General features: G+C 38.9%; 1 protein-coding gene and 1 long non-coding RNA gene across 2 annotated transcripts in view; one reads left to right on the top strand and one right to left on the bottom strand.

Moving 5' to 3' along the window:
- Positions 1-18597, top strand: part of FAM107B (family with sequence similarity 107 member B) — a 257966-nt gene that overhangs the window by 157602 nt on the left and 81767 nt on the right. The window lies entirely within an intron of this gene.
- Positions 724-18576, bottom strand: LOC139005794 (uncharacterized). The gene is made up of 4 exons (XR_011470705.1): positions 17754-18576; positions 16083-16239; positions 9063-9302; positions 724-806 (listed from the first exon to the last, which is right to left on the bottom strand). It is a non-coding gene; the product is annotated as an uncharacterized lncRNA (long non-coding RNA).

The following is an 18597-nucleotide window of genomic DNA, read 5'->3' on the forward strand; positions in this document are numbered from 1 at the left end:
GGGTCGTTTCTCTGGTAATTTAAGATGTGTTATGTAATGAGCTTCAAGAGAAACTAGCTGGGGGGTCCCAGAACAATTCAAATATATTTTGTTAGTTTGCATTGTTTTGACAAATCCTCTGACTGCCAGATATTTCTGTAGATCTTTTCTATCCTCAAGAAGTTTCCCTCCCCTATTTTGTGCTCTCCGCATTCTGGTTTCAACGCCTGTGAGCACACTGTGGATGGAGCAGGGCTCATTTCCACATCGGCTGGGAAAGCCTCACAGCATCTGAGTCCCTCCGTTTCAAATCCTGTTTATTCTTCTTCCTCTCTTCCCCCACCTCAATTGGCATATGCTTCTAGTCTGGGAACCTAGGGGAGTTCTCAAGGCCATGTATCCTGTTTCCTTTAATAGATTTCCAGCCTGTTAGCTTCCTTTTTGTCCTTTACATTCTTTAATTCCCTGATCTTAAACTCTTTAATCAAATGTCTTGCTTTAATTTTCCCTTGCCCTGTAGCATTTGGCTTATGTCTAGCCACAAAAGTTCCACTTTGTATATGTTTTAAAAAGTGGCCCACAAGAGGAAATATTTCATCCAAAGTGAACATTATAGTTTGAATATCTTGGAGCTTAGAACCAGATAGTCTGCAGTAGGAATCAGTCACAGAGCACAACTGACACAGGCAGTTAGTTTCACAGAAAATTGAAAAATGAATGCAGTTAATAAAGCAGCAGTTTAATGTAGGTTTTGTCAGCATATAAATATAGAACTGGATCTGATTCTTCTCATTTGCTGTAGATATGCCTTCTTTTCCTGGAGTCCCCTGAAAGAAATGCCAAATTAAAAACAAATAAACAAACAGTGAACCTAAGAAATAAAGCTCTCTTTATTGCAAATGACATGATTATCTACATTAAAAATCCCAAAGGACTCTCAAATAAACTACTCGAAGTAGCACGAGAATTTATCAAGTTCATAGGATACAAGGTCTATATGGAAATCAATTGTATCTCTATATACTACAATACATAACTGGATATTAAATTTTTAAAATTTATCCTTTACAATAACATCAAAACTATGAAATATGTAGGGATAACTGTAACAAACCATTTGTAAGATTTGAATAAACAGAAAGATATAGCATGCTTATGGTTTAAAAGACTAAGTATTAAGATGTCAGTTCTCCCCCAAATTACCTATAGGTTTAATACAATCTCAAAATCCCAATAATTCTTTTGAAAAAAAATTGGCATGTTGATTCTAAAATGTGTACTAGGAAAAGCAAAGGACTTAGCAGAACCAAAATAATTTTGAAGAACAAAGCTGATTGATGCACAGTGCCTGATTGTAAGACCTATAGTTATCCCCCTTATATGCAGTTTTGCTTTCTGAGGTTTCAGTTACCCTTGGTCAACTGCGGTCCGAAAATTCCAGAAATAAAAAATTCATAGTAGTGAGATGAAATCTCACAATGTTCTGCTCTGTCCCACCCAGGACCTGAGTCATCCCTTTGTCCAGTGTTTTCATACTGTTCATGCTCCCCACACATTAGTCATTTAGTAACCATCTTGGTTATCAGATCTACTGTCACAGTATCAAAATACTTGTGTTCAAGTCACACTTATTTTACTTAATGATGGCCCCAAAGCATCAGAGTAATGATGCTGGCAATTCAGATAAGCTGAAGAGGAGACATAAAGTGCTTCCTTTAAGTGAAAAGATATGTATGTATAGGGAAACACATAGAATATAGAGAGTTGGCACTATCCAAGGTTTCAGGCATCCATTGGGGGTCTTGGAATATAGTCTCTATATGGGGGACAACTGTACTATATAAAGCAAAACAAGTAATATTGTGTGGTGTTGATGAAAAGATAGATATATTTACACATGAAAAAGAATAAAAAGTCGCCAAAACCGGTTTGGCTCAGTGGATAGAGCGTCGGCCTGCGGACTGAAAGGTCCCAGGTTCGATTCCGGTCAAGGGCATGTACCTGGGTTGCAGGCACAACCCCAGTAGGAGATGTGCAGGAGGCAGCTGATCGATGTTTCTCTCTCATCAATGTTTCTAACTCTCTATCTTTCTCCCTTCCTCTCTGTAAAAAATCAATAAAATATATTAAAAAAAAAAAAGAATAAAAAGTCCAGAAATAGACCCACATTTATTGCCAGAAATTCTTAGCATTCCTTGATGCATCACTCCAATCTTTGCTTCTGTTGTCACATGGCCATATTCTTCTTGTGCAGTGGTCGACTCATTAGTCAACAGAGCCAAATATCAACAGTACAACGATTGAAATTTCTTTTGAGAGCCACATTTTTTAAACTTAAACTATATAGGTAGGTACATTGTTATTAACTTAATTAGGGTACTCCTAAGCTGGCCTTTGCTAAAAACATCCTCAATCTGATTGAGGTATGTTCGCTGAGTTCGACCCCTCCAAACTCTCCCATCCACACTCGTCTTGTATACTTGTTTCAGAGAGACGAATGTAGATGGGAGAGTTGGAAGGGGTCGACCTCAGTGAACATACCTCAAAACAATGTACCTCCCCCACGCTGGGTATTGTATCCCGAATCCCGCCTGCGCCGAGTCTCCCGTCGCCTGACCGACCAACACCCCCCACTTCTTCTAACGCCACTTCTTCAAAATAGACTCGCCCAGGCCGAAAACCGACTTCTGCGCATGGGCCACGAAGTTTCAATCGCACTATACGTGCGCGCCCGCACATGGTATTTTGTGGAAGAGTCACACTCAAGGGGCCAAAGAGCCGCATGTGGCTCGAGAGCCGAGGTTTGCCGACCACTGTTCTTGTGTATCTCTGCTTTTGTGTCTCTTCCCCTCTTCTTATGAGGACACCAGTCATATTAGATTAAGGACTCACCTTACTCCAATATGATCTCATCAATCAATTACATGGGAATCACTTTATTTCCAAATAAGATTACATTCTGGGGATGAGGACTTCAACCTGTTCTTTTTGGGGAGCACAATTCAACTCATAGCATCATATAAAACAATGATCGCACTCCTAGGTATTTACCCAGGAGAAATGAACATGTGGGTGCTTCTAAAGACCTCTATGAGATGTTTATAGCAACTTTATTCATAGTCACCCAAAACTAGAAAGATTCTAAACATTCAGCAACTGTAAATGGATACATTGTGGCATATCTGTACAATGGAATACTTCTTGGCAATAAAATAACCAAACTACTTATATGTCCTAGAACATGGATGAATCTCAAAGTATTATGTTAAGTGAAAAAAAAAACTATGTAGAAAAGAATAAAAAGCATATAATACCATTTGTTCAGCATTCTGGAAAAGTAAAAACTATAGATAAAAATCAGAGGAGTAGTTGTAGGGACTAGAGGTGGGAGGAGAGTACTGATCACAAAGGAGCAACAGGCAACTTTTCCAGGTGATGGAAATATTCTCTATCTTAGTTGTGGTGGTGATTATACAGCTGTATACCTTTGTCAAAATTCATAGATCTGTACATTAATTACAAAGAGTAAATTTTACCTCAATAAAATGGACTTTTACACAAATTCTATGTACTGCAATTTGAAAATCAAAAGTACTTAAAAAAAGTAGGACCCAAGACTCTTGAGATCTCACTACAAGCAATCTGTAGAGTTGACCCTTGAACAATGGGGGCGAGGAGGTAAGAGCTGCTGAAACTTAGCAGTTCCTTTGTATCTGCACAAAGTTGTCCCAGGACCCTTCACAGATCACAAAATCCATGGATCACAAAGTCCCTTATATAAAATAGTGTCGAACAATGCATACAGTCAGCCCTCCATATCTGAAGTCTCCCAACCATGGATAGAACAGTATAGGTATTTATTGAAAAAATTCACATATAAATAGATCTATAAAGTTCAAACCCATGTTGTTTGTTCAAGGGTCAACTATATATAAACTATTATAATTTGAGGAATTAAGGTTTCTAGCAAAGATTGTTAGACATATTAAGGTTAATTGGAATTAGTAAACGTCAGCATAGCTTCCCCCACCTGGGAATCAAGAAAGGAAATCTTTAAAGAGTCAGGGTCCATACTTTGGGGGAATGGCCTTCTGATAATTACAGGGAGTAGCCCTTAAGACAACCTGAGACTTAGAAAACCTAAATGGTGAGCAGCAATGAGACCCGCAGCCAGGTAGATACTATTTCTTTGGCATCTACCTGAATGTTCCCTACTTCTTCTGTCTATTCTCCTGACAGACCTTCCCCAGACATGGCTGTGTTATACCTTCCCTACCAGGACAACTTGTCTTGGTTTTTCATCTGTCCTGGCTTTGGATTTAGCACTCTACTTTTATCTGAACTCAAATACAGATAACTGTGTACAGGATGGAGCAAAAGTAGGTTCACAGTTGTTCATATGGAAAACAATATAATAATTAAGAAATAATCATACAAGAATAAACTCTATTTAGAGTACCCACAACTGTAAACCTGTTTTTCCCCACCCTGTGCTTCCATGTTTCAATTTGAAGAAGCCATCAGTTGTGAAATTATGATATATTAAGCTTCAAATGACAGAACATACAATGTTATGTTAAATGATATTATTGTATACCTTTTATGTAGACTATGTCTCTTGCATGGATCGAGTCCTTCTTGAGCAAGACCAAGGCTCTCTCTCTCTCTCACTTCCTTTTTCAAGTGTAAAAGACATGTATCTTCTTCGAGGAAAGGGCCCAGCCTTTAGATGCAACCCCCTTCTCTTTGCAGATACCCTTATCTTAATACACAACAAGCGCTTATGAGGAACATAACAAGAATCACACACATGAAACAGGAAGGTTTGTTTCCTGAATCTTTAATTCACAGTAAAAACCAGGGCATGACCTTTAAAAAGAATATCTTAAAATATCCAATGTCTTTCTCCCTGCTAACTTCCTTTTCCTTCTCAGCCTTTTTATTTCCTCTTCTGCCTCCTGTCCCCTTCTTGTCCCCAGTCAGTTCTTCCTCTCTGTCTTCCTTCTTCTGTCTTTTTTCTCTTATAGCTCCCCCTCCACTTCCTTCTCATCCTCCTCTTGCTTTCATCTGCTCACCTGCTTATCTTATTTTACTTTATTTTTCCTACTCCTCACTCTCTTTAACTGACAATTATAAGGGACTCACATGTATCTTTCATTATTGCTGCTTTCATTTAATAAAGTTTTGTGTTCTTCAATAAGCCTAGGAGAAAAATCTGCCAAAAACTTGCCAACAGTACACTCACTGGATCCATGCACTGTTTTATTATACCAGGCCGATCAAGGCGAGGAACAATACCCTGTAGCATCTTCTTGGTGTGATTTCAGCACATGCATATTCACATTTCCTACCTCAATAGTAGTCACTGTGGCTTACTCTGTGTCATCAGGAAAGCACTGGGAATTGTGAAAATCTCAGTTAAGACAATGCCTCTTGTCTTTTCATTTGCTTTGATATTTTTTGAAACACAAGTTTCCAATCACTCCATAGAAGTGCTTATCAGATTATTTTTCTATATATAAAACTGAGTCTTAAGAACAGTTATTGCAGCAAATGTGCAATATGCCCTAAGTTCAGCTTTATCGAAGTCCCCAATAAAGATGCCCAGTTCTGCCTCCCACAAGGAGATCAGAATCATTTTTGAAAATATCATCTTTAAGGACCTTTATAAAACACATCAGGGAAATATCTAACATCTTTTAGAAAGACTTAAAATCACTGTTATAAAAATGTTTGAAGAAATAAACTATTAAGCTAAGGTTTGGGGAGTAATTATTTCATATAATTCGGAAGTAATATTTTAAATAATTAAAATAACTTTATCATACTAATGGCGCTCTCATTGTGCTGAACACTGAGAAAATGAAAGCACTAATTCTCGCCTGCCTTCAAGATTTACAAGGTAATTAGGGGGAAAAGATATGTACAAAATATTATAACGCACAACAGATAGCAAGTTTGTTAGCTTCCTGAGCATGGACACTGTGCTTCTTATTTAACTTATTCGCCTCCCATATCTAGCTCATTCCTTTGCACACAGAGATACTTGAAAGTGTCTTACAAATACTAAGTGTTATAAAAGTAAAATAAAGGAAGCAATCAATCTAGATTACAAAAGTTAGGGAAAGCCTGCTGATGGAAGTAGAACTTGAGCTGAACCTTAATATATGGTTAGAATTTGAATCTGTTTAAAAAGGAAGAGGAACAGCATTCCTGCCAGAGGGAATGGCATTAACAGCATTCAGAGGTGGGAGCAAGTGTGTTCATGTCAAAGGGAGGAAAATTGGCTGGAGCAGAGTGTTCAGTTTATCCAGGTCTGGGTTTCATGTTTAAAAGGCCAGTAAGGTTAATCATTACTTCTCTTGTAAAGGATCATTGCCATCAGCTTAGAAAAAATCTAACAAGAATTAAACACAGATCTCAACATGCCATTGATATTTTCCACTTTAAAAACCAAACAAAACAATGAAAGAGAACCTTTCTTGGCTCTATCTTCTCTTTCATTTCCTGTTCTAGAAAAAGTTTACTAGACCAGCTGCCTCCAGTACCTCTCCTTCCATTCTTTCTTGGAACTGTTCCAGCCAGGTTTCCATCCCTGCTGCTCCATGAGGGACATTCTAGTGCAGTGGTCGGCAAACTCATTAGTCAACAGAGCCAAATATCAACAGTACAACGATTGAAATTTCTTTTGAGAGCCAAATTTTTTAAACTTAAACTATATAGGTAGGTACATTGTTATTAACTTAATTAGGGTACTCCTAAGCTGGCCTTTGCTAAAAACGTCCTCAATCTGATTGAGGTACTTTCGCTGAGGTCGACCCCTTCCAACTCTCACATCCACACTTGTCTTGTATACTTGTTTTGTCTATCTCCTTTCATTCATCCTCTCTATATGTCCATCTCCCACTTCTTCTAACACCACTTCTTCAAAATAGACTCGCCCAGGCCGAAAACCGACTTCTGCGCATGGGCCACGAGGTTTTAATCGCACTTTACGTGCACGCCCGCACATGGTATTTTGTGGAAGAGCCACACTCAAGGGGCCAAAGAGCCGCATGTGGCTCGCGAGCCGCGGTTTGCCGACCACTGTTCTAGTGGGTAAATCCAACATTCAACTCTCAGTTCCCATCTCACTGGACCTGTGAGAGACAGTGAGCCACTCTCTTCTCCTTGAAACAAAGGACCTACTTAGCCTCAAGGACCCATACTCTCTTGGTTTTCATTCTTTCACTGGCTATTCATTCTCAGTCTATTTTTCTAGTTTTCACTCATCGCCCTGACTTCTCTGTTAGAATAACCCACGGCCCAATTTCAGTCACTTATTTGGTGATATATGCAGCCTCCTGGCATTCAGTATCATATACCCCCTGATGACTCCTAACTTTCTAGCTCCAACGGGACCTCTCCTCTTAACTCTAGACTCATCTCCAACTACTTACTTGATACCTTCATTTGGATCACAAAGGGCACCTCAGACTCAACATACTCAAAACTGAACTCCTGTTCTCTCTATAAGCAGTTCCTCTCATAGCCTCCTCCTTCTCAGAAAAAGGAATCCATCCTTCCAGATCCTCAGGCCTAAGACTTTGGAGTCACCTTTGACTCTTTTTCTCTCATTCCATATCTAATCCAGTTGCAAATCCTGTTGTTGGTTCTACCTTCAAAATATCCACAATGTAATTGTTTCTTATCACTCTTGTTCAAAGCACCACACTCTCTCTCCTGGATCAGTGCAACAGCCTTCTCAGTGTTCTTTCTGAGTCTACCTTTGTTCTCCTAGAATCTATTTTCAACCCAGCTACCAGGTGATCCAGTTAAAATGTACATCAGACCAGGTCTTTCCTCTGTCCCAAAGACTCTGGTGGCTTCCCAGCTTGCTCAGAGTAAAAGCCAGACTCCCTACAGTAGTTTACAGGGCTTATTGATCTGTCTTGCCTTCCCTCCCTGACTCTCTGACCCCATCATCTACCATATTTCCTGCTCATGCTCTCGGCCATGCTGGACCCTTGCTGTGCCTTGAATTTGTCATGTGTGCCAGCCTTAAGACCTCTGCTCTTGCTATGCTAGCTGCTCAGAGAGCTTGCCCTCCAGATGCCTGTACAAGGAGCTGCCTCACGTCCTTCAGGTGCTTGCTCAACGTCACTTTCTCAGAGACCTTGCCTTGCCACTCTATTTAAAATTACAAATTCCTGCCACCATTTCTATCCCTTTCCCAGCTTTATTATTATTTTTCTATAGCATAGCAATAATGAAGGCTCTCTGACAAACTATATGCTTTTTTGTTTTTCTTCTCCTTCCTTCCTTTCTTCCTTTCCTGTTTGAGTCTAAAATATACATAATGGCAGTAATTTTTTTCTGTGTCGTTCACTGTTGTATTCTTAGAAACTAGAATAGTGCCTGGAACAAAGAATGTACTGGAGAAACACTTGTTAAATAAATAAGTAAATCCCAATTTTACTGATGAGAAAACGGAGTCTTCAGGAAGTTGAACAACTTAACCAAGGTTATTCAGCTCATAAGCAGGAGATATAGGACACTAACTCACATCAGTTGGACTGTGAACCTAATCATAATATTTGGCCCTCTGATTGGCAAAGCAACCATTCCTTATCTTATACCAGGCATGGCATTGCTCTCCTAAGGCATTTTTAATTATGTGATTTGATGACTTCTCCATAACATGAAAAATTTGATTTCCCCCCATTATTGGTAGTCATACCTTGCTCATAAATAAGTAAGAATTATATTTGCCTTTCTCTGACTGAGCATAATAGTATCTAGATCCATCCATGATGTCTCAAATAGTAAGATTTTATTCTTTTTTATGGCCAAGTAATATTCCATTATATGCATGTACCACAGCTTTTTTACAGGTGGGGTACTGGAAATATAGAGGGGAACACTATGTAAAGTAAATGACTGTCTAACCACTAAGTGGTACATCTGAAACCAATATAAAATAAAATTAAAAGTCAAAAAAAGCAAGAAAAAATATAGCAACACAAAAGCAGCAGCATTGGATAAATATTTACTAGTACCATTTAGTTGTCCTATTCACACCTATGCAGCATCTTCATATTTACCTGGTAAACTCTTCCCTTGAAAATCCATAGCATTGCCGTGGCCCATGTTTCTCAGTGGTTAGTGCATTAGTCCACACAAGGAAGGGTCTCTGGTTTGATTCCTGGTCAAGGGCATGTACCTGAGTTGCAAGTTCACTCCCCGCCCCCGGTCAGGGGTCTGTGCGGGGAGGCAACTGGTCAATATGTCTCTCTCACATTGATGTTTTCTTTCTTTCTCTCTCTCCTTCACTTCTGCTCTCTCTGAAAAGCAATGGAAAAAATATCCTCAGGTGAGGATTAACCAAAAAGAAAAAAAAAGAAGAAATTCTATAGCATTATGCAAAGAAGAGCTCTATTATATTAACATAATTAAGATTAAGCAGAGTTAAATAAATAAATATGATAAAAGAACACATTAATTCCAAATCCACATGTCACTTTATAGATTACTGAAGGTTTCATTTTAGAATTCATTTGTATTTTGAGAAGGTGGAAAAATCAGAAATTGAATTAAATTTATTATCTAGAATTGTATAGCAGTTAAAAAATTTCATGAAAAAAGAACTATTCAGAGTCTTTCATAACTTGGCTTATCTATTTTCATACTAAATATAAAAAGAAAACAGCTAATTAGGCAATAATTATCTAGACATTTATTTTTATATTATTCATAAATAATATTTAAGACCTAGCTCTTTCCAAATCCTTACAACACTAATATTTATGAAGATGTGTAAAGTTCTTTTTTCAAAATAATAATTCTGATCAGCAACTATAATTCATGAGAAAATGAATTATTCTATAAGAGTAAATTTCCACAGCCTGTATAAATTTAGCTCGGTTGAATTAATTAGCATTGGCTCCTTAGGAAAACTGTTTAGGGAGAAAGAAAATAATTTTTAAAATAAAAATGGTTATATTTGAAGTACATACTACATAGCAAAATGATTACTACAGCCAAGCTAATTAACATATCATTTGCTTATATAATTATCATTTTTTGTGTGTGTAGTGAGAGTGCCTAAAATCTACTCTCTTAACAAGTTTCCAGTGTACAATACAGTATTGATAACTATAGTCATCATGCTATACATTAGATCTCCAGACTTATTCATCCTATATAACTATAACATCTCCCCATTTTCCCTACCTCCCCATCCCTGGTAAACACGATTCTACTCTCTGCTTCTGTGTAGTCAAAATTTTTTAGATTCTACTTATAAGTGAGGATCAAGCAGTTCTTTTCTTTTTGTGTTTGGCTTATTTCATTAGCATAATGTCCTTCATCCATGATGTTGTAAATGGCTGGATAATATTCCATTGCATATACATAGCACAATTTCTTTACCCATTCATCCATTGAGGGACGACACTAAGTTGTTTCCATGTCTTAGATTTTGTGAATAACTCTGCAATGAGGAGATAGTACTGATATCTCGAGAAGTACTGATTTAATTTCTTTTGGGTACAAACCCAGAAGAAGGAATGTTGGATCATATGGTAGTTTTATCTTTAAGGAAACCATTTTTGAAAGGAAGAAGTAATTTTGAATTTTAATAAGAAAAGCCACTGCTCTGGATCTGAGGAGAGAAGAATTGTACAGTTTGTACTGGATTAGCCTGGTGGATGTGGCCTGCTGGTGTGTGGGTATTTGGAAGGAAAGCAGCATTCCTTCCAGTGGATGTCCAATCAAGGAGGATTAAGTATCTGTGGTTCAGGCAGAACTTGATAGAGGTGGAGAGGAAAATATAGATATGACAGAAATGACAGAGCAAGTAATGGCTTGTTTTAATGACCTAAGTGGATCTGGAGCATGAGAGAGGAAATTAAGATTATCTTAAAGTTGTGGGACCAAGATTATTAGGGGTCTTCTTGAAACGGGGCATACGGATAAGTAGGGAAGTGAAGAGTGAAAAGAGAAGTTCTGCGTTCTGTTAGTCATGTTGATAAACTGTCTCTCTAATAAAAAAGATTAAAAATATCTCTAGCCAAGCTAAGAATTGCCATTAGCAAATCATTCTTAAAACCAAAATCCATAGTACTAGGTTCTTCTTCTATGAGAAAATTTTAATTGTTGATCCAATTTATTGAAAATTTCTGAAACATTCCATTTTCCTATTTCATCCTGAGTCAGGTTTAAGAAGTTGTCTTTTTCTAGGACTTTCCCTGTTTCATCTAGATTTTCAAATAAAATTGTTATTGTTCATAGTTTGTTTTCATACTCTCTTCTTAGCCTTTGAGTATCTATAGTTATGTCTGCATTTTTATTTCTAATATTATTGTACTTGTTCTACTCTGTGTCTGTCTCTATCTCTCATCATTTTGGACAGAACTTTGTCAATTTTATCTTTAAAAAAAGATAATTTCCATAACACTTTTGTATTTTTTCCTTCTTTTACCCTTTTAAGTAGTGCTTCATGTGCTGATGTAGATGATAGCAGATGGCTTAAGCAGTTGTTGTAGACAGAAATGATCTGGGGAAAGCAGGTGCGTGTGTCAAAGTACCCTTCCCTGCTATGTATCTCAGCTGTTGACTTGCAAAAGGGAGGTCATCAGAGCAAGTTCGAACTAGGATAAGGCAGGTTGTTTGAGCAAGGACAGTGGCTGTCTGTGAGGTGAATGCAGAGGATTATAAACATCTCCAGAAATTGCCTTCAGATTCCCCAGTAGAATCAGCCTTTTCTCATTCATTCTTTCTCCTTATAAGGTGCAAATTTTTATTCATATTAACATTATCTAGCTAAAGCTAACATTAAGTAGACTTTTAATTCATGTTAAGATTGGGCAGAACAAATAGAAGAATGTTACCACTCAAGCCCAGTAATTTGGACTTCAATGTCTGCTGATACAGTTCTCTAAGCAAAGTTAATAAGCAAACTTTCTCTGGCAAGATTTAACTTTAACTGCAGTTTGGACTTTACTTGGAAAGTCAAAGTGGATTGAACAGGCCTCCTTTCTAGCCAAGCCTGGCCAGCAACAGAAACACTATCAGTACTATAACTTTTATATATATATTAGAGGCCTGATGCACAAAATTTGTGAAAGGGGCTCAGCCCTCACAGCCCTGGCTTCATCCAGAAGGTCGTCTGGAAGGTTGTTCGGCTGCCTGGTCTAATTAGCATATTATGCTTTTAATATTATTATTACTAGAGGCCCGGTGCATGAAATTTGTGCACAGGGGCAGGGGGAGTCCTTCAGCCCAACCTGCACCTTCTTGCAATTCAGGACCACTGGCTCCTAACCACTCAACTGCCTGCCTGCCTGATCACCCCTAACCACTCTGCCTGCCTGCCTCATGCCCCTAACTGTTCCCCTGCTGGCCTGATCACTCTTAACCGCCTCTGCCTGCCTGCCTGCCTGATCACCCCTAACCTCTTTGCTTGCCAGTCTGGTCACCCCTAACTGCCCTCCCCTGCTGGCTTGATCTCCCTAACTGCTCTCCCCTGCCAGCCTGATCACGCTAACTGCCTCGGCCCTGCCAACATGGTTTTGTCTGGAAGGATGTACGAAAGATGTCTGGTCTAATTAGCATATTACCCTTTTATTAGTATAGACTAGAGGCCTGGTGCATGAAATTCGTGCACAAGGGGGGGGGGTCCCTCAGCCTGGCCTGCACCCTCTCCAATCTGGGATCCCTTGGGGGATGTCCGATGCCAGTTTAGGCAGTCGGACATCCCACTTACAATCCAGGACTGCTGGCTCCTAACTGTTCGCCTGCCTGCCTGCCTGATCATCCCTTAACTGCCCCTCCCCCCCACTGGCCTAATCACCCCCTAACTTCCCCCTCCTGCTGGCCTGATCACCCCCTAACAGCCCCCCCTGCCAGCCTGATCACCCCTAACTGCCCCCCCCCCCCTTACTGGCCCGATTGCTCCTAACTGCCCTCCCCTGCTGGCCTGATTGTTCCTAACTGCTCTCCCCTGCCAGCCTGATTGCCCCTAACCACCTCTGCCTCTGCCGCTGCCACCATGGCTTTGTCTGGAAGAACATCTGGAAGATGTCTTGTCTAATTAGCATATTACCCTTTTATTAGTATAGACTAGAGGCACAATGCATAAAAATTCATGCAAGAGTAGGCCTTCCTTCCCCTGGCTGCTGGCACTGGCTTTCCTCGGGCACCCGGGATCCGGGCTGCTTCCCTCCTCCCACCACCCTCACAGGCAGTCAGGATCTAGGCTGACTTCCCTCGGGCCACCTGCAGGTACGTGGGACCTGGGATGGCTTCCCTTGGGCCCAGGCTTCGTCAGGAAGGATGTCTGGACGTTTGGAAGATGTCTGGTCTAATTAGCATATTACCCTTTTATTATTATAGATATATATATGTATACACACACACACCTTTGTATATATACATGTGTGTATACGTATATATGTATACTAGAGTGTTGCAATTTTTATATGGAAGATTATGTCTATATCTTACTATAGAATCATTAAGAATTAAACCCAGAGGAAACAGTGAATTAAATATCTTGTCCAAAGTCACAGAATTAGGATTGCAGTGCCAGGAGCAGAGCCAGGATTGAGATCTCTTTTACCCCAGGTTAGTCTACATTTCAATACTCCATAAACTAATTTAAGGCATCATTTAAAAGGTAGATGAGTATATATAAATGGCATTCAACTAGGTCTGTGATGGCAAACCTATGACACACGTGTCAGAGGTGACACATGAACTCATTTTTTTGGTTGATTTTTCTTTGTTAAATTGCATTTAAATATATAAAATAAATATCAAAAATACAAATCTTTTTTTTTACTATGGTTGCAAATATCAAAAAATTTCTATATGTGACACGGCACCAGAGTTAAGTTAGGGTTTTTCAAAATGCTGACACACCGAGCTCAAAAGGTTCACCATCACTGAACTAGGTACTACCAATACAAGAGTTTTAAGGGATACTTCCTGTTAATAGAAATGTGTGTATCTGGAATGTATAGCAGAAAGAAGAATAAAATGTTTGAGCAAAATCTAGAATGTTCTCAGTGAATTGGCCATTGGTTTTATATGTTAGTTATTTGAATTAGGAAACACAGAAATTGTCTTTATTATGCTTAAATGCAGAGATGGTGTGTTTACTCATTATTATCTACTATTAAGATATCTTAATATTTTTAACAGGATGAGAGTTTCAGTGTTTTTCCCCTTCTCTGCTTTTTGGAAATTTTAGTTTTAATATACAGGAAGACTCTCAGGAAATCCTTTCTTTCTGGTTTCTGATTTATGTAAAGAATAAGACATAAAACTTAGGTCTTTGCATCATTTAATAGTTGTTTATGTGACTAACAGCTGTTTCTTTTGATTCTTAGGTAATATTTAGTTACACATTTGAATCACCATTTTATAGAGTCCCTTTGATTTTAAAATTATGAATAACAAAGAGCAAGTGTTTTGTTAAAACTAAATTAAGCATTTTAGGGAACACATTGAAATTAAAACTCCTAAACTTTCAACTGTCTAGATTGAAACATTAGTGTTCAGTTACATTATGAACTCTACCACTGATGTTGGGTTTGCAAAACATGTTGTAGAAGATAACTATTAAAGGGGAGGATATTCATTTTTATTATTGGTGTTATTAGCATATTTAATGAAATTATCCCATTCCTTTGCTCATGAATGCTCATGCAAAGAGACTACCAGTATTTTAACATAACAGCTCAGGATCTCACTTATAGCACATTCTTCTTGATTTGGTTATATAATTTTGATCCTTTCTAAGTACTACTAATTTTAAAAGGTACATACTATATTTATTTGGCAAGCCATACACCTTTTGACAAAAATTTTCTACAAATGAGTTCTGTGAGTCTCTCCATTGAAAAGTATTGGGCAGCAACAGAAACATTAGAACATTGTGTTACCATGGAACAACAGTGCAAACTAAGCAAAATAAAGGGAATGCTATTATATTCATATTTTGCTACTTAGGTGATAAAATTAGCTAATATTCTTAACTTTGTCTTTATTTTTTCAGTAATCAAGTCATCAGGATTTAATGAAAACTTACTATCTATTGAGCTGTATGGGAGGGAGCTAGGCTATTACCTAATCAGAATTCTTTCTTCTACCTGGCTTCTGGTTTACCTAAGTAACTGATAAACTTGTATGGGATATCTCCCTAATGCTCCCATCTTCTGGCTGCCCTCACATTATATGTTTTATATTAAGGAACATCTGTCTGTCTATGTGCCTATCCATCTATCTATATTCCTGATGATGTGGGCAGAATTCTAAGATAGGCTCCAAGATTTCTGGTCCTCCATGTTATACACACCTTCTCCCAATTATTCAATAATACAATAATTAGGTACTACTGTGCAGGGATTTTGCAAATGTAAGTTCTCAAATTAGTTACTTAAGATAGATGATCTGAGTGGGCCTTACCTAACCATGTGAACACTGTAAATCACGGTCTAGAAGCATAGACCCAGGGAGGTGGAGGTTGGGAGCACCAGGAAGATTTCTTGAGCCATTGCTGACTTGATGATGGAGAGGGCCACATGGTAAGGTATGTGGACAGCCTTTAGGAGCTGAAAATGGCTCCTAGTTGACAGTCAATAAGGAAACAGAGGCTTCAGTCCTACAACCACGAGGAACTGAATTCAGCCAGCAGGACCTCAAGCTCCACATGAGTTGAGCTGTGAGTTCTGCCGAGATCTTGATTTCTGTTTTGGGGGTCTTGAGCAAAGAACACCACCAGGGAGTGTGTGAACTAAAGCAAGGATAAGCTAATATATGTTAACTAGTTATGCAGCAATAAATAATACACCCATTTAGAATCTGGTCAATCTTAGCTTCTTTAGAGACCTAAAGCCTTAGTTCTTTATTGAATCTATTGTGGGTTTTATTATGTTCAATCAGAAAGGACTTTTGGCTTGTTTATAATCGGAATGGTTTCCCTTGAGACTACTGTTATCACCTGTCATGGTTATCCTCTTTTGTGTAGTTCTACAACTGATTCAGGGGAAGATTATTTGCAAAGATGGCCACAAAATTCCCCCTATTTCAGTACTTCTGTCCCTTTGTAATATGATTACCTCTTCTACCACTGAGGGGTAGAGTTCATTTTTCCAAACCTTGGATTTGGGCTGGCTCTGTGATATTTTTGAGTGGTGGAATGCAACAGAATGATCTTGGGGCTAGATCTCATGAGGCCTTACAGCTTCCTCTTTCACCCTCTTGGGCCCAGCTGCCCTGTGAAGAGATCATAGTGAGTCAGTTGAGAGCTGTGTGAGGGGCATCTGAGGCAGCCAAGCAAATAGCTCCAGTTAACATCTGGACTTTGAGGCTACCCAGGACAAGCTGGTCCCTAGTTGACCTCCCAACTGACTGCAGATGCACGATAGAGCTTAGCTGAGACCAAATGAAGCAAAAATGAACTGCCATGACTTAGCCTTACCCAAATTGCCAACCCACAGCATTGTGAGCAAATCATTAGTTCTTATTTCAAGCCATTACCCTTTGAGGTGATTTGTTATACAGTAAAAGATAACTAATACAGATATTAAAGAACATGACTTAAAATATGATTTTAAAATTAAAACTTTATATATTTTTGCATGATTATTCAAATTCCATGTATGCAGTGCACAATTTAAGATACAAAAGAATATTCACATAGAAATAAATTTCCTTCTCTAGAGCTTTGTTTCATTTCTTTGGAGCTCTTCAGGATGATGGTTAGGGCAAAAAACAAAGTGAAGATTGTGCATTGGGAAAACGACCAAAGTAGGACATTAAAAAAACAACATTCCAAATTGATTTTCTTTGCTCCAGTTTATGTCCCCTAATGTTCATCTCTGCTTTCTTCAGTTTTCCTTAGGAATGAATTTAAAGGCCCCCAGATGTCAAAGCTAAAGGGTGATGCTAAAGCAGAGTATATGAGTAATCTTGTGGGTATTATAGGATGGAAAATTATCATGCATATTTTCCAGTAATGTGAGACTAGAGAATCTACCATCAGTGATCAGTTAAGTGACTCAAAAAATTATTCAGAGCAGTATTTTCTTTGTTTTGTATTTGGAGAAGGCAAATCACAAAAGCCCTCCACACACCTCATAAAGTGTTAGCCCAGGAGCAGAGACCCATGTAGAGCACTAGGTGCCTGGGCCACTGGCTCACCCTACCTTTTTCCTGGAGCCCTGTCCACAAGCATAATATAAAATCTACAGGACATGAGACTCAGGCTGAGAGTTTGGTGTCACTTGGCATAACCATGAAGAGTCTAGCTGTGCCCTAAAAATCCAGGCTTATTCATTCAACAAACATCTATCATGCATTTATGTTCCAGGCACTGTTGGTAGATGGTATGTATATAAAAATAAATACCACTGTAGTCTATAACCATGAAGTTCTTATTTCTGGGGTCTACCCACAGTGACCCCAGGGACCTCAAACCTAATTGGATACTTAATCCTTCATAGATCAAAACTCCTCTAAGATTCCTAAAGAATGTGAAATATTCAGCCCCCAAACAGTGGATTTAATAAATGAGTGTTGGTGTCCTGCCTCTTAATGAAGCTTTGATGTAAGAAGTTCAAAGTAATGTTTGATCTCTTATTGTTTTTGGTTTAAGAGAAATTATTGTTCCCTATACAAGAGAAGGGCCATGGCTGAGAGCCTATGGACATTTATACCTCAGACTATGGAATAAGCAGCATGTTTCTATTTCTCTCATGGGATAGGGAAAAGGGTGTGTGGTCACTTACCATATCCAGACACTGTCCACTGTGCTGGCATCATAGAAGTTTGTCCAGGCTGCTTTGAGGGGACATTACAGGCTCATTGATAGGTTAGTGCTTTTCTAAGATTAGAACTAGAGGCTAATGTGCATCTAGTTATTAGTCTTCTTGGGCTCCCATAACAGTGGTTTAAACAACAGAAATTTATGTTGTCATAGTTCTGGAGGCTGGAAGTCCAAGATCAAGGTGCTGGCAGGGTTGGTTTCTGGTGAGACCTCTTCCTGGCTTGCAGATGGCAGCTTTCTACTAGAAGCTGTGCCCTCACATGGCTTCTTCTCTGTGTGTATGCAGGCTGAGTGAAATCTCTGGTGTCTCTTCCTCTTCTTAAAAGGTCACCAGTCCTACTGGATTAGGCCCTTGCCCTTATGATCTCATTTAACCTTAATCATCTCTCTAAAGGCCCTATCTCCAAATAGTCACATTGAGGGTTGGAGTTTCAACATATGAATTTGGGGGTGGGGACACAATTTACTCCCTAACACTTCTTATATGCCAGACACTTTGTTAAGCACAAAGATGTAAAGACATGTACTAGTATATACTAGTATACCAAGCACCAATTCTGCAATGCAATAATTACAAGACTGTGTTAGGTGTGGGGAAGACAGATAAGGTCCATTCAGTTTGAGCAGGAGAGGGAAGGCTGTTAAGAGGAACCTCGGAGAGGAGAGAAGTTCTTAGGAGATGAAGGGGTGGAGGATAAGGTGTGTTGGGCAGAGAGGAGGCACGGGGAAGAGCATAAAAGGTGACATTCTTTCGTCCAGTTGTCATATTAACAGAGCAGGGCCATTTAGCAAATATAGTACCTGGC

This window comes from Myotis yumanensis, unplaced genomic scaffold, assembly GCF_028538775.1.
Source record: "Myotis yumanensis isolate MYYU_CA2020_CCGP unplaced genomic scaffold, mMyoYum1.0.hap1 SCAF_1, whole genome shotgun sequence".
Classification (NCBI taxonomy): domain Eukaryota; kingdom Metazoa; phylum Chordata; class Mammalia; order Chiroptera; family Vespertilionidae; genus Myotis; species Myotis yumanensis.